Source organism: Manis javanica, chromosome 4 (genome assembly GCF_040802235.1).
Source record: "Manis javanica isolate MJ-LG chromosome 4, MJ_LKY, whole genome shotgun sequence".
Taxonomy (NCBI): domain Eukaryota; kingdom Metazoa; phylum Chordata; class Mammalia; order Pholidota; family Manidae; genus Manis; species Manis javanica.
In genome coordinates, this window is record NC_133159.1 from 152,207,095 (window position 1) to 152,231,144 (window position 24,050).

At 36.0% G+C, this 24,050-nt stretch overlaps 1 protein-coding gene across 7 annotated transcripts in view; it reads right to left on the reverse strand.

Moving 5' to 3' along the window:
• Window positions 1-24,050, reverse strand: part of STXBP4 (syntaxin binding protein 4) — a 174,895-nt gene that overhangs the window by 38,376 nt on the left and 112,469 nt on the right. The gene's annotated exons all lie outside the window — the stretch shown is intronic.

Below are 24,050 nucleotides of genomic sequence, written 5' to 3' on the forward strand. Positions count from 1 at the left end.
CTTGTTCATAACTGAGCTAAAATTTGTCTCCCTGTTGTTTCTATCTAATGGTTAATGACTTAAGTTCTGATGCTATATATAATAATCATGTCTCAAAGCATTGTACTGACATTGAAGCTGCCTCCTAAGCAACATACAAGTAGTAGAATGGCATGTAGCTATTTATAAGTAGGGACCACAAATACTGTATTTGGTTATCAGATTGGTGTGTACATGCAAAAATCAGAATTTAAAATTCAATCAAACCTACTTTATGAATCTAATGTATAAACTCAGGGAATTTTAAATTTCATTTCTATGATCCCCTTAGATCGCTGTCTTCTATTATACTCTATTTTATGACCTCTTCACTTTAATCTCTTGCCATCTACACTACTGACAACCTATTAAATATAGATTTTAATTTGAAAATATTACTGCTGATAAAAAAATCAAATGCTTGCAGCAAAGTTTAGAGAACAGTAAGAACTGATATTTAAATGTAGCAGTACTAAAAATTATTCTTTCTCACTTCCTCTAAAATTTGGAAAAGTCTGAAATTAATTGAAAAGATAATCTGAGAAATCAGGGGAATAAACTCTTAATTTATAATATTTCTCTCTTATAAACTATGCCTTAATAACCTTAACTGTGGTTATGTATTAAGAAAAAAGTGAGATTATAATGATGGTTTGATTTGATGAGTGATCAAAAACATTCTTAAAAGTTCAGTATGATTAAAGAAATACAAAGGCTAGGTACAGAAACACAATGCATATATTTAGAAAATTCAAAATATTCAAAGACTCATTTTCCTTGTTTGAGGAATTGGTACTAAATTTCAAAACCATGAAAGGAATAAAATGATAGTGTAAGATTCCATTTCTTCAATGATAATTAATACATTTTGGTAATGAACATAGGCTGATTTAAAGTTCATTTCTGATCGCTTGAGATCTGGTAGAACTGGATACAAAGATATTTGGCTACAGAAGATAAGCCATCAGTTAAGGTATCACATATATATGGATATATTTTTATTTTACATACTTACATTTGTATATTTTATCTTAAACTAAAACATATATATTCATTTGCCAATCTTTATTAGGTCAAAGTCTTTTCTTTGTTGATTAGTCCTCTGATTAGGGTTCTGTTCTGTGCTTTTTGCAGAAACCACACTCAAAATGCATAAGCTATCATTCCCAGTTTCAGTTTCTTTAAAGTGAATTGAGAATTAAGAACAGTTATGAAATAATCTAAGAGCCAAATTCTTCTAGACTTTCATAATTTCCCCTCAACTTTTTACAGTTGACTCCCTTACATCTAATCAATAGCGTTATTACTTTATCAAATCTCTCTAAAGCATTCAGCTTAGTTTCTGTAAAAACAAGTTTTTCTTCCCACATTCATATTTCATTGAATTACAAATTATACCATAAACTTATAATAGCAAGTACAACTGGCATTAAATGTTTTGGAAACAAACACAAGCAACTCTGACACACATTTAAACCAACAGCAGTTTAAGTTGACGGCAGTTCTGGAGAGAGGCCTGTGAGAGGAGCAGACATGATCTGTGCACACTGGTATGTCTTACAGAAAGACTGGAGTGAGCTGATTAACCTGTTTAAGCCAGTTTCTGCTTTTTGGAGGAAGTGGTTTAAAAAGAAAGAAAAAATATACATACTATTAATAACTATGGAGTATTTTATAGTTTATTGAGAATTATTTTAAAATTTTTTACTGTCTTCCAGGACAATTACTTAACTATTCAAAAGCATATGCTTTTAAAACCAGTCAGTTTTCCCAGTTTTCCACAATACTGCACTTGCCTTATTTTCCTCCTATCTTTCTGACCACTCCTTTTTAGTCTCATTTCTTCCTTCTCTATAGACGTAAATGTTCCTATGATTCAGTCTTGGATCCCCTTCTTTTCTCTACTTATATCCTTATCCCAGGTGATCTCATGATATTCAGAGCTTTAAACACTATATGTGCTGATGACTCTCAAATTTGGCCAGCCCAGCCCTTTCTCCTGACTCCAGACAGTATAAGCAACTTCCTAGTAACATCTCCACTTGGCTATTTCACAGGCAAATAATATTTTTATTTCTCAAAAGCTGACACTCCTCCCAGTTTTCCCCACCTCACTAAATGTATCTATTCTGGCCTCCTTTCATTACTTGGAGTTGGCAGCTATTTGCCTCAGCCTAGAATGCTCTTTCGTTAGCCCATTACATGGCTGGCTCCTAGTCATCTTTGAAGTCTGAACTCACAGCTCACTATGCACACAGACCTTGTCCTCCCTCCATTTCTATCAGAGCCACATGTGTACTACATCCACGTAGCATTTTCTCAGTTTGAAATTATATATTTATTATTTTTTCTGTTTATTATTTGTTTTCCCCAAGTAAACCATAAGCTCTATGAGAGTAGGTACCATGTTTTATCCATCCCTGTCTATGTGAAAAAATGCCTGACATATAACTGGTCTTCGAAAATGTTTCCTGAAATAACAAATAACACTTTACTCTTGTTCTTTAGAACACTTACACAATTTGTGAGAACATAATTAAACTTACAAAATGTTCAATTACTCCCCACCAAGTGTATGGGAAGGCCATGTCTGTTTTTATTCTCCAGCTCAATACACATAGTCTGACACTTAGTAGGTAATCCATCAATATTTGTTGAAGAAAGGAAGAGAAGAAAGGAAGGAACAGAAGATATAATAATATAGGAGACACAGTAATACTCAGACTATGGTAACAATTCAAACACAAGCTAAGAACATTTAATCGTCAGTTGTATTGCCCACATAATGTGAACATCTGTATCTTTGAGAACAGTCAGATGAGTTCGTTATTTCATTCACAAATATTTAATGTTATTTAGATACAGCTAAAATTATCATATTTTTTTCTATTAGTGCAGTCAATTTGGATAGACCTAAGTTTCTTTAAGATACATAGTTCTTAAGTGCTCCTGGACTATGTGGTCAAGGCCAGAGTGTTGAGAAGCCTTGACTGCATGATGCATGTTCAGTGAAGTAACATGGAATTAGTCCAATTTCCTATGTAATGTTATAACATAATGATCACTTAAGATATTTGGTCATCATCAAAATCTGGATGGGCTACAAAGGGAAGATTTCACAACTAGTCTTTTTTATATTAAGGGCTGAGCCAAGAGGAAAGGATTTGGGACAGCTGTAATCTGATGTATCACTTGATATATGAGGGAACTGAATAGCTCTTTTCCAGAGCATAAATAGTCATTAAAAAAAAAAGGGACTGAGATTATAACAGCAGATTGTAATAACAGCAAAGATGCCTTAAAGAGAGTAGATAAAAAATTGTTTAGTACATTACCAAATTAAAGAGTCATGGTTTCTGCTTACCAAGAGCTCTGAGATTACATCAAACATAGAAATAAAAGCTTTCTTTATGTCTACAAAGAATATATTATTAAGGAAAAAAATAACCTAAGAGTGAATTTTTAAATATTCACCTCCTGAGAAATTTCCCTCTAGAAATATTCTTAATTACACTTGCATTATAATAGCATTGTGTACTTGTTTTTCATTTAATAAAAAGTTTTGATTAAAAATGTTGCCCAGTGTCTCTAGGTAGCTGACTCATATTTTATTATTAGGTAAGTGTGCAGAGAGGGAATATACTGGTTTTGTCCAGGAAATACTAGAGAGATTTGAAATCTAGGTCACATAACAGAGCACTGCTACAGCACAAAGGCCCAGTGTTTTGTTTTGGGGTTTTTTTTTTTGCCTTCCACCCAAGAAAACCATGTTTAAACAAAAGTTAACAATTAACTGCCCTGTAATTACATTTGGTTAACTTATGTGATACTTACCTATAACCATAATTCTTTCTTTCGACCTCTCCACAGTCTTAACATGTTACCTTCATACTCAAGGAAGTTTATATTCAATGTGTACTAAGAGTAACCACTAGACAGAAAGACAGATAGTAAAATTTGTGCTTCTGTAGAATCTTCTATCTGGACACCTCAAAACTGTTTTAAATACCAATGAAGTCTCTGCAGTACCATCAGGCAGTGGAGTTAGGGTAGGCAAACTTGGCCTGTGAGACGGCCAGCAACTACCAAACAGAAAGGAAAGTGTCCTGCTGTCCTGGCGTTCCAGCAGATATGCTGGCCTTCATGGCTTTCTGATTGTAATACTATGGTAAACACATATCTGTGTGCTAGATTTAGGCACTAATGGCCTTTGGAAATAACATAAACACCACAAAATATTTTGACTATAAAACATTTAAGCTATATCCTCAAATGCAAATATATCCTACAGCAATATTTGGAGTACATTTATCAAGTCTTTGGTAAATGGCAGAATCTCCCTTGAGTATTTAAGAAAATATGTTTATAAATGTGTATGTTTGTGGGTAAAACTGCAACATTTCCAGAATCTCTTGCCTGCCCTTAGTGCATCTCCATATCAACAGGTGTTTCCAAGGGGTGGAGAGAAGTGGCCCATCTCCATATTGGTAGGTAACTACACGGGGGAGTGAGGGCATATCTTGACTGGAGAGGTTGGGTGGGGCCAACCTCTCTTTTGCAGCCAGGTCTCGAGAGACAGGGGCAAGCAGAAGTGAATGACTGCTTGTGAGCAATAAATGGGTTTCTCCCACTTTATTTCTCTCTTTGGCTGATTTCAGTTTCAAAGGTATTTTGCCCTGGTATTTGCCCCCTTCCTCCTCCTTAGTTAAAATGTTCCATTAAGCTTTTTAGTTTTTGAGACACAAAGTAGCTCAGACATTTAGTTTAAATATAAATAACCAAACAAGGCACTATTTCCTGCAGTTTACCTTTACACCTGTATTGGATACCAAAACTAAGGTAGGGGACCCAAACTGCACTAAACTAAACTATCTGTAACAATTCAGAAAAGAATTGAAGAAGTCGTGCGCTGTCATTTCCCACCATAGTTAAATGCAGCACATGAATCATTTCTGATTTGTCAAATTTAGTTCAGATTTGACTCCTGAATTGTAAATTTAATAGTCTTAGGTGCTAGAAGATGACATCTCTAGATCCTAATAACATTCTCTTTATTTAGGTCTGCTTCTCTTTAAAATTGCTTTAGAACTCTGAAATTCAGATTCACTCCTGGCAGAACTCTGTTGAGGAGTTACTATTGTAAACTGTGATTAGGCTAGAGATTCAAATATTCTACTAAATAGCATATTTTTAAAATAACTGTGTCATTGCATTTCATTAAAGAGAAAACAAACAAACAATGGTTTCTACTCCTAAGAATAAAAAAGAGAGTGTTGTTAAAAATTCAGAAAGCACATCAACAAAATTTGCTCTTCTATTTGAGAAGAAATATGTAAGTAGTGACTCAAAGAAAATTTGAGATGATGAGGTGGAGCACCATAAGCAGCCATCCAAATGTGACCTTCCTTTTCATCAACTCCTAACAGATGAAAACACACAGAGAGCTATGAAACTGATAGCCCTATTGGATTAAGAACATTCAAGCTTTTTGTTTTTTAAATCTCTAAGAAATCATATTACATATTGATAAATTTTTTCTTATCTTCAGATTAGAAAAAGAGCTGGATGATTTAAGAACTATGTTCAATATAATATATTTGTATTTTTAAAAAGGGCCAATGTGTTTCCTAAGGAAGTCTTTGAAGGTTGATTTACTGCAAGATACTTAGAAAAACCTGCAGCAGTCTGTTTCCTTAAGTTAATGTCAACTCACCATCTTCTCAAGCAATAATACAATAGCAAAAACCCTCCAACCTAAAGCATATATAACAATGCATTTCACAGAACCTAGTCAACACCTTTTCAATAAAGACAGATCCCCCTGTGGATAACAACCCAAGTTACAGTAGTAGGACAGAGCAAAGATGTGTTCAATAAAGGCTAAGGTTGACAAAAACCTTACTCACAAACGAAGGATATTATAGATACTTCAACTATTTTTTTCTGAGCCCCAAATCAGAAAGGGTAATTGAAACGGTGCCAAAACACTCAAAATCATGGTTGGCTCTGGGAAATACAACTCTAGTTGTCATACCCAAAGGACCCATTGCGTTTGATGGGGAAGACTCAGGGCTTTGTTTTGTTTTCAATGAGGAGGCCATGAGAAAGGTGTCGTATCTTTTATGGCCATGTTTTGCCTTGATGCTATTTGACCAATTATTTTAACCAAGTGGCTAACAAGGCCATTTTTCCTAATCTCCCCTTTCTTTAAGGATACTTAAATTCTAATCATTTCCTGAGGTAAACAAAAGAAGAAACTGCTTTCCCTTGGGTTCTCTATTACTTATATAGTTCACATTTTGCCTAGTCTCAGAAACATTTCTGTCACAGTAGTCTGCACACAGCACACACAGTAATGTGGTGCCCTACGGGACATATTACTGTTAACAGCCCATCCAGCCATTTGATTATTACTGTATTGTTAATGGCTTTTTAGGATAATAACTCTGATACAATCAAATGCTTTAATTAGTTTACTATCCTTCTTTATTTCAGAACACAGCCAGGCCACATTTGACTTAAAAGGGAAGGCACAGTGCAATGCAACTTTCAGGCCCTGACAGACAAGTATAATTCTAAACTGGGTTCCTCAGTTTCCCATCCTAGCTCAGTCTCCAGGAAGAAAGGTGGCTCCTGGCCTAGACGTTATTTGTAAGCAATACTTGCATATCAAGACAAATGACGCAAGTACAGAACATCAGAATGACAGATAAAATGACCAAAGGTCTGAGCTCTCCAAGGAGTGCCAATGGAGAGGAAAACAGAACAAGTAAGACTGGAAAGGTGGAAAGACTGTGGGATCAACTATGTTTGTAGACCAGACATTAGAACAAATAAGTTTCTAAAAGAATTAGCTTTCCTACATGTTACAGGTGAGGAGACTGAAGAACAGAGAGGTTATGAAATTCATCAAGATCTTGTTGTTTATAAGAGGCAGAGATGGGATTTGAACTCAGGCTATCTGGTTCTCAAGCCCATGCTGTTGTCCACTATACTCCTTCTCCCACTATATAAAAATAACACAAAAGTGTTAGAAGTTGAAAAATGCTGAAATAAAGGACTGAACATAACTAGGCCAAACTGTAAATAATGACTGTCCCTTGGTGATGGATTATGAATATTCTTTCCTGTTTATTCATTCTTTTCAGATCTTTTCAAAATTACAAAAATAAAGTTTAACACATTTTTATGTCAGCAGACAATAAAATAAAAATATTGCTGGCCTAACTAACATTTTCCCTCTTAGCACTTCTCAATTTAGAAAAACTATGCACACACTTAAATGACACTCTGTTGACAGCTATCAGAGCACACTGCATCCCTCACTAGAAAGTCACAGAAACCTGTGCACAAGCAGGAATTTGTTCAAATTAAGGAACTTCTAATATATGTTGGAGGGTCGACGTAGGGTCAGTTCAATTTCCTATACCTTTTTTCCTTAGTCTAATACCTTTTAAACTAGTTACATAACTGATATTTATAAAATGATCAAGAGGTCCTAAGAGATGTTGAAATGCCTTATGAATCACCGAAGAAAGATGAAACTGACATTCAAGACAGTGTTGGCGTAAAATGTATTTCTGCCCTCACCAATATACTGAAGCTTCTCTCTTAAAGGTCACAAATGCTTACAATCACAGTCAGTCTATTTCTCACATGTTGTCCTCTTGTTATCAGCATTTAGCACTCTTAACACACCCTCCTCGAAATTCTGTTTTCCCTGTGCTTCTTTTTTTTACCTCTCGATAATCTACTCTTCATTCCTACTCCTATCATCCTGACTGCTTCCCATGCAGCCCCTGTTCCTCCTCTGAGCTGTTCCCAAAGGACTCTTTCTTCTTTTCCTGTTATATCCCTTCTCTGCAAAATTAGTGCTTCAATGTTGGAACTACAAGAGTAATCCCCTAAACCACACCTCCAATACTGACTACTCTCCCAATCTCCCGCTACATGTCCATCAGCATTTCTAAGGTCTAATACAGAACTCATCTTTCTTCTCTCTTAAGTCTGTCTTTCCTTTGGAGTTACTTGTGACTTTTAATGATTCTATCACCCTCCTATAATAACCCAGGTTTGAAAATTCAGAGTCATTTTTACTTGTCTTCCTTGTTTCTTTATTCAATTGTTGTTTAGTTCTATAAGTGCTATTAGAAAAACAAAAGTTAAGGAATCATGAGTTACTGGTAGTAATAATGGGGCCTAGTATTTTAGATACAGTGACCAGGAAAATCCTCTTTCAAAAGATGGCATTAGAGCTGAATGAAGTACAAGAGTGAGTCTTGTGAAGATCTAGGGAAGACTGTTCCAGGGAGGTGGAACACTGAGTGCAAAGGTACTGGGGTGGAAATGAGTTTGGCATGTTTGAAGAATGATAAAAAGACCAATGTGGCTATTATAGGATAAGCAGGGGAGGGGTGGTAGACAATGGGATCAGACAGCTAATCAGGGCCATAAATGAAGGACCTCGTAAGCTATGGTAAGTAGTTGGGATCTTACTCTAAGTGAGATGGGAAGTTACTGGAGAGTTTTGACTTGGGCAGTGATGTGGTCTGATTTATTTATTAAAAATCAAAGCCTGTAGGGGAGAAGTAAATAGCAATTGTTAAAATTTTACAGATTAGCCACACTTTTAGGCAATATACATAGCCACTAAGCCATTTTATAAAAATGAAGGTTTCAGTTCAACAGGTAATTTCCTAATTCATAAATAATGATATTATGAATTGAAATACTTTCATTTCCTCCAATTAAAACAATTCCATGTTTCTGAAGCAGACAGTAAAAGCAATGGAGCATATATTTTTGCCTATTTTATGCTAATGTTATGTAAATGAAACCAAATCTTTTGGGCATTTTGTCATCAGAAATGTCCAACAAGGCAATCAGGGATGAATTAACAAAAGTAGTCATAAAATATCCATAAATTGCAAGTAATGAGGTTTGATGTACCAGGCATTCATTCAGTGTACCAAACAGGAATAAATAATCCTAAAATTACATTTCACTAGAGGTCTACAAAAAGTAAGCTAAAAATAAAATAAAAGATAAAGCCATTTCAATTATTGTCAGGTTACAAAAGGTTTGCACTTTTATGTGATGTGAAGAAAGAGAAAGGAGACATAACAAATGAGTCCATTATGTCAATATCATTTGGAATCAGATAATTAAGTATTTGGCATCAACCAACACTGAATATGTCTCATAAAACTAAACACAACTCCATTTAAGAAGATGACTGAGAAGAAAAAAAGAATCATGGAATAATCGGTATCGATATTAGGTTTTTAAGGTTCCTTTTATTTGTAAAAAGCAATTCACTCAGTTCTGTACTCTCAGGGTCTATTCATTTGCTTCCTAAGACACAAGTAAATATGCTCGCCTTTTCATTCCCAAAAGTCCAAGAAGGAAAAGAACCACAGTAGGAAAGGGTGGCTTTCTTCTTTCTTATTGGATTTATCGGTCAAGTAACTTTATAAGAAATTCACTCATCAAACAGTCACTGAGCATCAACTGAGTGTCAAGCACTGCCATAGGTACTGGGAATGTTAAGCTGAGTGAGACTTCACATGGTGAGGAGGGACAACTGCTTCTCTTAGGAAGATTCATGACAGCATTTTTAACATAATAGCAGCTATCTGCTTCTGGAGGCTGATGTCTTAATTAACCTGGTAAAGGAGTATCCTTCTGTTTCCACCAAACTTGCTCTGATTGGATAGAAAAGAATCAAAGAGGTGGGGGAGACAGAAAAGAGGCATCTAATGGGATTTGTGAAGGTTGACTCAAAGTTCTAAGAATGTAATTTGTATCTCTTCCTCTAGTAGATGAGAATTTTTTATTCCAGGGAAAAGTTTGCCACCTTGAAGGTTTATTTTCTTAACTGGGAAGACAGAAGCAAATGGCAGCAGTTCATGGTATTTTCTATTGCTGTGTAATGAACTACCACACACTTGGCAGCTTAAAATAACACATACATATATACTTTATTATCTCACAGTTTCTATGGGTCAGGAGTCTGGGAAGGGCTTAGAGTGTCCTCTGCAAGGCAGCATTCTATTGGTTACAAGTAGATCACAGGTCCTGCACATAATCCAGAGGAGGGGACCACACATGGATATGAGTATCAGGAAGCAGAGATCACGGGGACCACCCCAAGCGTGTCTCCCACATTATTTAGACTTTTCCCCTTTATATTAATTTAACATTCTAAATCTTTCTCTTATTACTGTTTCAAATAATAGTTCTTCTCAAATTTAAATTTTTCAAAAGCTTAAGCTAATCCTGGCTTTAACATTCCTGCCACTATTCATAAGAGATCTTGTTAGTTCCAAGTTGCGTCTTTGCCCAGCTTTTGTATATTTGTTTAAACACATAAACTCATCAAAGAGCTCTGTGAAGCTTCCCTTGATTCATTTGTATATCTCTTCTTTTTCTTTCTTACTGAGACTGTAAGTAAATGTATGCAGTAGAGTTAATCTTTTAGGATTTCTTACCCCACAAGCCACATTCCCATCTATGGCCTCAACATGAAAACATACCCTTTCTATCCAAGTTTAAAAGTGAAACAAAAAATATGGCTTTCACGGAATCTGTGGTATATGTGCAGATATATACATAATTAAGCATCACATCCTCTTTAGATGATTTTGATAGAATGACAATTCTACCAGATGCTACAGCAGTTGAAGTGCTTCCCTATTCAGCAGCTTAGCATGCACTAGTTTATGGTCTACTTTATGAAAGCACTATTCCTGTTCTTTTTCTGCCTGGGTTCTCTGAGATCCACTCTTACAGATTTACTTGGTTTCTTTCTTGTTTCATCTCTAATACTCCTTATGGCACATCACTCTCACTCATGGTCATGGCTTTCTATACAGGAAACTGCCAACAGTCTCACTTCTCTTTTATCAGATCTGTTGCTGTGAAAACAGGTGTGATCATTCGTGAAAATATTTGGTCAGAAAGTCGCAGCTGTTGGTGTGTGGCACCTAACCAGGGTATGTATGACAGAGAACAGTTAATTCTGTTCTTCTTCACATCTCACCAACTTCAGGTGTAAGCTTCAGCTGCTTGCTTTCAATGACAGAGACACCCTCAACATTAGCAGAATCTGATCTCAGCATCTGATGCATAGGTACCCAACAAACATTTGTGGAAAGAATTGACTATTTGACATCAGTTCATACATACAAGTGGGTATTTCTGTATGTTAGATTCATGCATATGAATGGGTATTGATTTTTGTATAATAAATTCCTAGATGTAAAACTGAAGGGTCAGAAAAATGTACATTTTAGACTCCTAGAAACACAACAGATTGCTCTTCAAAAGAGCTGAACTGAGTAATATCTGCCAACAGTGTATGAATGTGCTGGTTTCCTCACATATTTACTAACATTATAGATTGACAGTCACTGTTAATATATGGCCCCTGGTGAACAAAATTGGTGCTCATTATTTTAAGTTCACTCCTAAGCAAATGATATTAAAACATACATACTAAAGATTCATATGTTTTAAATATATTCATTAAATAGATACTAATCACAATTATAAAATACAGTGAATACCTATTATGTGCCAGATACTTTTCTAGGTGTTCCCTAATTTGTGAAAAGGATATTTAAGATCTCTGTTCTCAAGGAACTCATATTTTAACAGAGGAGACAGACAATGAATAAAAAAACAAACAAACAAAAATAGTGTGAAATCCTGTGAAGAGAATAACAGGAGAGTGAAATAAGGTATCTGGAGGTAGAGAGAAGGTCAATGTTAGGAGCTTAGGAAAGGTCATTCTGAAGTCAGTTAGGCTGAGGACTGGATGCTCGACAAACTGGACCTCTCCATCCACACTGTCCTGTTTTTCTCAAACATGCCAGGCACTCTTCTGCCTCAGGGCCTTTGTACTTATCTGGAACATTCTTCTACCAGCTATATATGTGGTTTAGTCTTTCTTGTATCGGTGAAATGCCTGTGAAAATCTAGTTTAAGGGTTTGCAGTAAACTGGTGGCTATTTGCACACATTCCTGGGCAATTTTAGTATTTCCATATTCAGTACAAGTTCAGCAAGGCCATATCATTTGCTATGGAATTCGAAGCTCAGCAAGGCCATAGATAAGACTGTAAGAATTACAGAGAGCCATTGACATTGCCAGTTAGACATACACTTTTTTATTGTTCCAAACTTTATATCCATGAAATAAATTTGAGTTGAAGCTGGTTTTTTTTATTGCTGCTTTAAAGAGTGAAATGTTACCCTGCAGTTGTTTTCAGGAGTGTTAGCACATGGTTTCCTACATGTTCTCAGTGGAGTAATTTAATAATGATAGATGATATACAGCTATGTTAATTTCAGAACTCTTTCAACACCTAAGATTTTCAGCTTTCCAAAAAAACAGAAACAAAAACAAAAAGGAGGGGGACAGTGAATAGTTTATCATACCAGACTAGGTTACAAGGACAAAATACCCCTTTTACACAATGACAATGAAGATGATATTTATGATAATGATGATATATACTGAGTACCTACCAGATGTGAGCCACTTTGTAAACATTATCTTTAATCAGCTACATCATCTTTAATCCTCAAAATAACCCTTCTGAGTTGCTGGTCTCCCCCTTTTCATAAAGAAAATGAGACTCAGAGAGATTACAGAACAGCAAAAGCACATATCTATTATGAAGGAGAGCTGGAATTCAAGCTTTGAATTCCAGTAGGTTGCTTATTATACTAGTCTGCCTTACTCCCAGTAAAAATGAATCCATCTTTTTGATAAAGATACAATTTAAGGTGCAAACAACTAATTTTTTTGTGAAAACTAAAGGCAATTTCACTAACACCACTTCATTTTATTCTTTAGTGCTCATTCTTTCCATTTTATAAATGAAGCAAAAGTGAGGTTGAGGACTTCACATAAGCTTTAAAAGGTCTTGTCCAGGAAGCAGGTTTTCTCACTCCCAATGTACTCTCTCTATCCTACTTTGATTTTAACTTTTGTTAGCATTTCAGGGTTATTATTTAAAAAATGAGAAATGCCAATAGCAATGTATATTTCCAAGACCTAACCATTTTTAAATCTAACTGGTAAAGTTGGTTGGTTAAGTTCATAAAGTCACATATCTTTGAAAAATATTAAGATTCAGTTCTTGATTCTATATCTTTAGTTTTAAGATCTTTGTCTAGGCACATTTATTATTCCTTCTATATGCATTGTTTTGTAAATGGTTCCAAAAACAGCTTTTATTTCTTACTTTAAGGTTTCCATGATGCTTAAAAATTCTTTTATCTTTAAAAGATGTTTTAAATTTCAGAATTAACACTCACTCTAAAAAAAAAAAAATCAAACAATACAGAGGTTTCTAATGAAAAAACAGGTATTCTCTCCCCTGACCTCCTGAATAAACCAGTGCTATCAATCAGTTAGGTATCCTTTCTAGATCTTAATGGATATTATTAAAGCTCCATGAACCAATGCAATGTTTTTTATTCTGAAAATTTATAAATCATGAAAATTAGTCAAATGAGGTAAAGTTTGGTTAATGATTCTAATTAAAATAAAAAATTAACTCTAAAACATAATCTTATATTTACATATTGCTTTACACTTCATGAAGCACTTTCTTATTAGGTTCACTTAATTCCTGAAAAAACCTTATGAAAATTGTATCTCCACTTTACAGATAGGAAGCTAAGACTCTGAGAGGTCATTGTATGTTATCAAGTCCAAGATACCATTGAGTAACAGACACCCTGCCACTTATATATTCCAAAAAGAAAAAAAATTGCCAACTCAATTGTGACATAATGACTTAACTATACCTCTGTGAGACCCATAGAACTTAATATTAGAACACCTGACTTAGAGCCTGGTACTGTCCTTTCCCAGCATGTGACTTAAGCCAATCATTTAAGTTCACTGAGTTTTGATCGTTTCCTATTTTTTAAATCAGAAATAATCATGCCTATCTCACAGGGCTGCTGTGAGGACATACTGATGTAAAATTGTACTTTTAGACTGTAAAACTGAGAAAAATTTTAAAGCCTTCTATATCAATGATACTATTTTGAAATATGTTATCTGTAATAATAATATTAATATTTTGTTGAAGGCAGGGACTTCTGGATCTAAATTGAACAGTTTTATCATATTTAATAATTAATTCTTAGAGCTGTTATTGCACACAACTGCTACTGCTGTGTCTTTTCTAAGATGAGTTAATACTTTGTCCTCATATGAACTCTGGAGAACACCTATTTCATTAACCAAAAAGAATGCGTACAGTTTGGATGAGGACATTTTCAGGCCTTGAGGGAAAATATTTCTTTCTTGCATCATTTACATTTTGCTTGTCTAGTTACAGGAATGAAACATGAACTAGACTTTAGACATTGTATTACAGCTGATTCTAACTGTGAAAGGGATTGCAGTTTCATTTTTTGGACAAGATAATTTAATATGCTTTACCATCAATGCCTTCTGTAATTTTTGAAGTAGTCCTTGTATTTTTCTGACTTTGGGGTGGAAATAATTTTGTGTTATAGTCTGTAACCATGTTAGTACTATTGTATATTGGCTTTTACTTGATTAAATCCTAGATATGGTACATCCTGCAATCCCCTTGATGACTATACTCCGGCCTTATGGGAGAAATTAAGTCTTCTTGTCTAGCCATGCCTTCAAAACTTATGGCTGTTGGCAGTATATATGATTTAAGTATATACCTGAAATATTTTCCTGGAAATGATCTTCTAAGAAAACGCATATCATATGATAACTGTGGGACTGAGTCACACTAGATATTTGTTTGTGAATACTAAATACTGGAAACAGGGTGGCTCTTTGATTTTTATGACTGATAAACTGTATTATGTTTGCTTCCTATGTAACAACAGAGAATTGTAGATGGTTACTACAGATTTGATATTATTAAGTAATTTTAGCACTTCAATTCTCAGGAATTTAATAAAAAAGGCAAATACCCAATAGTTAATTAATGTGCAGATGGAGCAATAGGGGAACATGAGGTAGTTTAAGGTCCAAGATGATGACAAAAAAAGTACTTAGTGTTTCTGGACTTTTCAATTACTCATTGGCCCAGTATGCACATGAATATGAAGTTTAAACATTAACTACTGAATTTCAGGTGGTCCAAAATGTTATATGCACTGATCTTATCTTGAAAACACATCTTTGTTCCTTGCTACTCCAAACCTAGCCCAAGCTACTACCATCTCCATGTCAACCACTGCAATAGCCAACTAGTCTTTCTGATTTCTTCACTCTTGGTACTCTTAATAGGCCAGTTTTAACCAAATGCTTGAATGCTCTTTTAAAATGTAGATCTGATCATTTTTCATCTCTTGCTTCAAACCATCAATGGCTCTCATGACACTCAAAAGAAAAAAAAATCCAAACTCCTTAGTATGGTGTTAGTATGGTGTTCCAAGCCCTATACAATCTTGGTCCTTTCTACATCTCTACCCTTATTTCATGCAACTCTTATGCTTGCTCATACGTATCAGATACCTAGACTCTTTTCTGTCCCTCAAATATGTCCAAGATTGCTTCTGACTCACGGCTTTGTAGTTGGCCTGAAAAACTCTTCCCATAGATTTTTTTTTTTTCTGGCTGGATCTTAGTTCAAATGTCACCTCTTCAAGGAGGGGTAGCATTCCCACTTACACATTTTCTGGTTTTATTATATGCATAAAATGCTCTGGAATTATTTACTTATTTGCTAACTTGTCTGTCCATCTCTACTCTTACAATTGGCTGAAGCAACTTGACAGGAAGGGATTTGTTTATGGTGGTATCTCAGTGCTTAGGTCAGGGTCTGGCCCACTGTAGATGCTCAATAAATAGCTTATGAAGAGACAAAGTAATGAATCTAAATACTTTTTCTTAAGTGACATGTTTTTATCACCATTTCTTTCTGGAAATAAAATTGTACCGGGAAAGAAAGTACATATTTTTCTTGAAGCTAACAATAATTCGCTCATTTAAAATGACATTAAATAACCCAAGTATAGTTTCTTTTCCAGAAATCACCCAAGATTAGATTTGATATGTTTTCTTAATGGAACATCACTGAGGTGACCTACTTTCAATTTGAAATAACGCAAGAGAATATATGAGTTTACCATTTTCCTTGAATAGTAAGACACCACGAATATTTACAATGGTTATTATCTGGCTCTGAATAATCAAGTTACTAGAGAACAGGTCTGCCTTACAAAAACAGGTGAAATTGTCTCAAATGGCATCAGAATCACATAAACTACTCTCTTATGCTTGGAATATTTTCCCCAATTCTGTAAGATATAGAAAGAGCATGATTACTTTATGGAGAAGGAAATAACGTGGTGCCCATTCTCAATCGCACAGATGATTTTGCCAAAGACATATGGCTTTTCCTTTGATAAGTTCATATTAGATAATAAAAATACGCTCGGGGGAAATAAGAAAAGCAATGATGATAGTTTGAGACTGAGAGTAAATATAGTGAGAGATGCTATATCAAGTATGAGTTTGGATCTAAAAGAAAAATTATGAAGTCCTTCAAATGTCATAGAACTGTTTCCTCTTTTCTCATAAAACCTTTTCCTGTCTGCCTAAGTAATTTCTAATTAGCTTCTGTATAGAAAGACAAAAAACAGCTATTACTGACAATCTAATTTTACAAGTTAAAATATTGCTAATTTCAGATAGGAACACCTGAAATGATGCAGGAAGCTCACACAAATATATGTAATCAGATGGTATTGCTTGGTAGAGGAACAGCTCATCTTTATTTTCAATTGGTTGAATAAATATTACATAATTGTTCAACCAATTTGTAAGAATTGAACCTCCATATTTCTATTATAAGAAATGCTGTGATGAAAACACTTAGATATATATTGTAATGTGGCCTCTGATTACTGTCTTTCCAAAGATACCAACAGGTGGAATTACTAAGATAAACTTCACGACCATTAAAATGTATTTTTTTTTTTTTTTTTTTTTTTGAGAGGGCATCTCTCATATTTATTGATCAAATGGTTGTTAACAACAATAAAATTCAGTATAGGGGGGTCAACGCTCAATGTACAATCATTAATCCATCTCAAGCCTAATTCTCGTCAGTCTCCAATCTTCTGAAGCATAACGAACAAGTTCTTACATGGTGAACGAATTCTTACAGAGTGAATAAATTCTTACATGGTGAACAGTACAAGGGCATTCATCACAGAAACTTTCGGTTTTGATCATGCAATATGACCTATAAACCATCAGGTCAAATATGAATATTCATTTGATTTTTGTACTTGATTTATATGTTGATCCCACATTTCTCCTATTCTTATTATTATTTTTATTTTTAATAAAATGCTGAAGTGGTAGGTAGATGCAAGATAAAGGTAGAAAACATAGTTTAGTGCTGTAAGAAGGCAAATGTAGATGATCAGATGATCAGGTGTGTGCCTATGGACTAAGTATTAATCCAGGCTAGACAAGGGCAGCAAGACATCCACGGATGCAGAAGATTTCTCTCAAAGCAGGGGGGGTGAGGTTCTGAGCCTCACCTCTGTTGATCCCCAAATTCTCACCTGATGGCCCCCCTGCGACTGTGCCTGTCTTAGGTTGTTCCTCCCTTGAGGAATCTTACCCGTCTCTGGCTAACCAGTCATCTTCCGGGGCCATACAGGGAAATGTAAAGTTGGTAAGTGAGAGAGAAGCCATATTGTTTGCAAAGGTTAGCTTTTTACTTCTTTGCAGATTTATGCCCTGTGGCTTCTATGCCCAGCACTTGTCTCGAGGTATCTTTACCACCTGGAGGAATTATGATACTCGGTAAATTCGATATGAGGCACGAATTCTATTTAAGGTTTGTAATTAGGAAGGAAGAAGAAAAGCTATAGATGTAGCATATGAAGGAAACTTGGGAGGATTGATTATTTCTTTGACATATCTTCTTGTATAGTACCTTAAGTATGTATAGGTTTTAAACTACTAACTAATTTGCACACACATATTAACATAATAGGAATACGGTGACATAAACAAAGCAAATCTATAATTACCAGCCATCTCCAGTGAAGCCAAGAAAACCATTTAGGCACCCTAGGCATTTGTGAAAATTTATCTATAATATGATGGATATTTTCCAACTGTACTTGAACCATCAGACAAATTAAAGCAGCCCATTTCTGGGATCTGTTCACATCCCATATGTTCTTTTAACCATAGATAGTCTATAGTCATGAGATTTTGGGGTGCTACAACTTGCACCCCTCCCAACTCCTGGTTGAGTTCCAACAGTACAGATCCAGTCAAATTCGTTGTCTCACTGTATGCACATGCCAGCCTAGACATCTCCCTCCTCCTTCTTATGGCAAGTCCAGGAGACGGTGGGCTGGATGCAGCCACAACCGCAGCATCGTCCGGATCCCTGGGGAGGCTTTTTGATGATCATCCCCCGGCACGAGTCCTCCAGAGAGTGCTGATGCCGGAAGCTCCTCCTCATATCATATCTTATTTCATTTTCTGGGTATCCAAGCTAGGCCTTGATCTTCTGCGTAGAAACAAACAGACCCTTTGCCCACACTTTGACATGCCCTCTATACCACTGTGCAGAACTCATTGGAGGTCAGCACACAGTAACTGCTTTTTTTTTTTTTTTTTTTAATTAAGAGAAAGGAATATTATCAGAAAAGAGTACCTCCATAGCTGATCATCTGACACCCTTTAAGTGATCAACATTAAGGATATTTAAAGCATGCGTTGATCTTTGATTTACCAATAGTTTTATCCTGTTAACGAGTAATCCCCTTTTCTTTCTTTCTTTCTTTCTTTTTTTTTTTTTTTTAAATTTTTAATCTACCCTTACATGAAGAATACTATGTTTACTATGCTCTCCCCTATATCAGGTCCCCCCTAACAACCCCATTACGGTTACTGTCCATCAGCTTAGCAAAATGTGGTAGAGTCACTACTTGTCCTCTCTGTGTTGTGCAGCCCACCCTCCCCTTTCTCCCTCCCCCCCATGCATGCTAATCTTAATACCCCCCTTCTTCTTCCCCCCCCTTATCCCTCCCTGCCCACCCATCCTCCCCAGTTCCTTTCCCTTTGGTACCTGTTAGTCCATTTTTGGGTTCTGTAATTCTGCTGCTGTTTTGTTCCTTCAGTTTTTCCTTTGTTCCTATACTCCTCAGATGAGTGAAATCATTTGGTATTTCTCTTTCTCCGCTTGGCTTATTTCACTGAGCATAATACTCTCCAGCTCCATCCATGTTGCTGCAAATGGTTGGATTTTTCCACTTCTTATGGCTGAGTAGTATTCCATTGTGTATATGTACCACATCTTCTTTATCCATTCATCTACAGATGGACATTTAGGTTGCTTCCAATTCTTGGCTATTGTAAATAGTGCTGCAATAAACATAGGAGTGCATCTGTCTTTCTCAAACTTGATTGCTGCGTTCTTAGGGTAAATTCCTAGGAGTGGAATTCCTGGGTCAAATGGTAGGTCTGTTTTGAGCATTTTGATGCACCTCCATACTGCTTTCCACAATGGTTGAACTAATTTACATACCCACCAGCAGTGTAGGAGGGTTCCCCTTTCTCCACAGCCTCGCCAACATTTGTTGTTGTTTGTCTTTTGGATGGCAGCTATCCTTACTGGTGTGAGGTGATACCTCATTGTAGTTTTAATTTGCATTTCTCTGATAATTAGCGATGTGGAGCATCTTTTCATGTGTCTCTTGGCCATCTGTATTTCTTTTTTGGAGAACTGTCTGTTCAGTTCCTCTGCCCATTTTTTAATTGGGTTATTTGTTTTTTGTTTGTTGAGGCGTGTGAGCTCTTTATATATTCTGGACGTCAAGCCTTTATCAGATCTGTCATTTTCAAATATATTCTCCCATACTGTAGGGTTCCTTTTTGTTCTATTGATGGTGTCTTTCGCTGTACAGAAGCTTTTCAGCTTAATGTAGTCCCACTTGCTCATTTTTGCTGTTGTTTTCCTTGCCCGGGGAGATATGTTCAAGAAGAGATCACTCATGTTTATGTCTAAGAGGTTTTTGCCTATGTTTTTTTCCAAGAGTTTAATGGTTTCGTGACTTACATTCAGGTCTTTGATCCATTTTGAGTTTACCTTTGTATATGGGGTTAGACAATGGTCCAGTTTCATTCTCCTACATGTAGCTGTCCAGTTTTGCCAGCACCATCTGTTGAAGAGACTGTCATTTTGCCATTGTATGTCCATGGCTCCTTTATCAAATATTAATTGACCATATATGTTTGGGTTAATTTCTGGGGTCTCTAATCTGTTCCACTGGTCTGTGGCTCTGTTCTTGTGCCAGTACCAAATTGTCTTGATTACTATGGCTTTGTAGTAGAGCTTGAAGTTGGGGAGTGAGATCCCCCCTACTTTATTCTTCTTTTTCAGGATTGCTTTGGCTATTCGGGGTCTTTGGTGTTTCCATATGAATTTTTGAATTATTTGTTCCAATTCATTGAAGAATGTTGCTGGTAATTTGAGAGGGATTGCATCAAATTTGTATATTGCTTTCGGCAGGATGGCCATTTTGACGATATTAATTCTTCCTAGCCATGAGCATGGGATGAGTTTCCATTTATTAGTGTCCCCTTTAATTTCTCTTAAGAGTGACTTGTAGTTTTCAGAGTATAAGTCTTTCACTTCCTTGGTTAGGTTTATTCCTAGGTATTTTATTCTTTTTGATGCAATGGTGAATGGAATTGTTTTCCTGATTTCTCTTTCTATTGATTCGTTGTTAGTGTATAGGAAAGCTACAGATTTCTGTGTGTTGATTTTGTATCCTGCAACTTTGCTGTATTCCGATATCAGTTCTAGTAGTTTTGGAGTGGAGTCTTTAGGGTTTTTTATGTACAGTATCATATCATCTGCAAATAGTGACAGTTTAACTTCTTCTTTACCAATCTGGATTCCTTGTATTTCTTTGTTTTGTCTGATTGCCGTGGCTAGGACCTCCAGTACTATGTTAAATAACAGTGGGGAGAGTGGGCATCCCTGTCTGGTTCCCGATCTCAGTGGAAATGCTTTCAGCTTCTCGCTGTTCAGTATAATGCTGGCTGTGGGTTTATCATAGATGGCCTTTATTATGTTGAGGTACTTGCCCTCTATTCCCATTTTGCTGAGAGTTTTTATCATGAATGGATGTTGAATTTTGTCAAATGCTTTTTCAGCATCTATGGAGATGATCATGTGGTTTTTGTCTTTCTTTTTGTTGATGTGGTGGATGATGTTGATGGATTTTCGAATGTTGTACCATCCTTGCATCCCTGGGATGAACCCCACTTGGTCATGGTGTATGATCCTTTTGATATACTGTTGAATTCTGTTTGCTAATATTTTATTGAGTATTTTTGCATCTACGTTCATCAGGGATATTGGTCTGTAATTTTCTTTTTTGGTGGGGTCTTTTCCTGGTTTTGGTATTAGGGTGATGTTGGCTTCATAGAATGAGTTTGGGAGTATTCCCTCTTCTTCTATTTTGTGGAACACTTTAAGGAGAATGGGTATTATGTCTTCTCTGTGTGTCTGATAAAATTCCGAGGTAAATCCGTCCGGCCCCGGGGTTTTGTTCTTGGGTAGTTTTTTGATTACTGTTTCAATTTCTTTGCTTGTAATTGGTTTGTTTAACTTTTGTGTTTCTTCCTTGGTCAGTCTTGGGAGGTTGTATTTTTCTAGGAAGTTGTCCATTTCTTCTAGGTTTTCCAGCTTGTTGGCATATAGGTTTTCATAGTAGTCTTTAATAATTCTTTGTATTTCTGTGGAGTCTGTCGTGATTTTTCCATTCTCATTTCTGATTATGTTGATTTGTGTTGACTCTCTTTTTCTCTTAATAAGTTGGGCTAGAGGCTTATCTATTTTGTTTATTTTCTCAAAGAACCAGCTCTTGGTTTCGTTGATTTTTGCTATTGTTTTATTCTTCTCAATTTTGTTTATTTCTTCTCTGATCTTTATTATGTCCCTCCTTCTGCTGACTTTAGGCCTCATTTGTTCTTCTTTTTCCAGTTTTAATAATTGTGATGTTAGACTATTCATTTGGGATTGTTCTTCCTTCTTCAAGTGTGCCTGGATTGCTATATACTTTCCTCTTAAGACTGCTTTCGCTGCATCCCACAGAAGTTGGGGCTTAGTGTTGTTGTTGTCATTTGTTTCTATATATTCCTTGATCTCTATTTTGATTTGTTCATTGATCCATTGATTATTTAGTAGCATGTTGTTAAGCCTCCATGTGTTTGTGAGCCTTTTTGTTTTCTTTGTAGAATTTATTTCTACTTTCATACCTTTGTGGTCTGAAAAATTGGTTGGTAGAATTTCAATATTGTGGAATTTACTGAGGCTCTTTTTGTGAGCTAGTATGTGGTCTATTCTGGAGAATGTTCCATGTGCACTTGAGAAGAATGTATATCCTGTTGCTTTTGGATGTAAAGTTCTATAGATGTCTATTAGGTCCATCTGTTCTAGTGTGTTGTTCAGTGCCTGTGTGTCTTTACTTATTTTCTGCCCGGTGGATCTATCCTTTGGGGTGAGTGGTGTGTTGAAGTCTCCTACAATGAATGCATTGCAGTCTATTTCCCTCTTTAGTTCTGTTAGTATTTGCTTCACATATGCTGGTGCTCCTGTATTGGGTGCATATATATTTAGAATGGTTATATCCTCTTGTTGGACTAAGCCCTTTATCATTATGTAGTGGCCTTCTTTATCTCTTGTTACTTTCTTTGTTTTGAAGTCTATTTTGTCTGATATTAGTACTGCAACCCCTGCTTTCTTCTCACTGTTGTTTGCCTGAAATATGTTTTTCCATCCCTTGACTTTTAGTCTATGCTTATCTTTGGGTTTAAGGTGAGTTTCTTGTAAGCAGCATATAGATGGGTCTTGCTTTTTTATCCATTCTATTACTCTATGTCTTTTGATTGGTGCATTAAGTCCATTTACATTTAGGGTGACTATTGAAAGATATGTACTTATTGCCATTGCAGGCTTTAGATTCGTGGTTACCAAAGGTTCAAGGTTAGCTTCTTTAGTATCTTACTGCCTAACTTAGCTCGCTTATTGAGCTGTTATATACACTGTCTGGAGAGTCTTTTCTTCTCTCCCTTCTTATTCCTCCTCCTCCATTCTTCATATGTTGTGTGTTTTGTTCTGTGCTCTTTTTAGGGGTGCTCCCATCTAGAGCAGTCCCTGTAGGATGCCCTGTAGAGGTGGTTTGTGGGAAGCAAATTCCCTCAGCTTTTGCTTGTCTGGGAATTGTTTGATCCCACCATCATATTTAAATGATAGTCGTGCTGGATACAGTATCCTTGGTTCAAGGCCCTTCTGTTTCATTGCATTAAGTATATCATGCCATTCTCTTCTGGCCTGTAGGGTTTCTGTTGAGAAGTCTGATGTTAGCCTGATTGGTTTTCCTTTATAGGTGACCTTTTTCTCTCTAGCTGCCTTTAAAACTCTTTCCTTGTCCTTGATCCTTGCCATTTTAATTATTATGTGTCTTGGTGTTGTCCTCCTTGGATCCTTTCTGTTGGGGGTTCTGTATAATTCCATGGTCTGTTCGATTATTTCCTCCCCCAGTTTGGGGAAGTTTTCAGCAATTATTTCTTCAAAGATACTTTCTATCCCTTTTCCTCTTTCTTCCTCTTCTGGTATCCCTATAATACGAATGTTTTTCCTTTTGTATTGGTCACATATTTCTCTTAGTGTTGTTTCATTCCTGGAGATCCTTTTATCTCTCTCTCTGTCAGCTTCTATACGTTCCTGTTCTCTGGCTTCTATTCCTTCAATGGCCTCTTGCATCTTATCCATTCTGCTTATAAATCCTTCCAGGGATTGTTTCACTTCTGTGATCTCTTTCCTGACATCTGTGATCTCCTTCCGGACTTCATCCCACTGCTCTTGCATTTTTCTCTGCATCTCATCCCACTGCTCTTGCATTTTTCTCTGCATCTCATCCCATTGCTCTTGCATTTTTTTCTGCATCTCTGTCAGCATGTTCATGATTTTT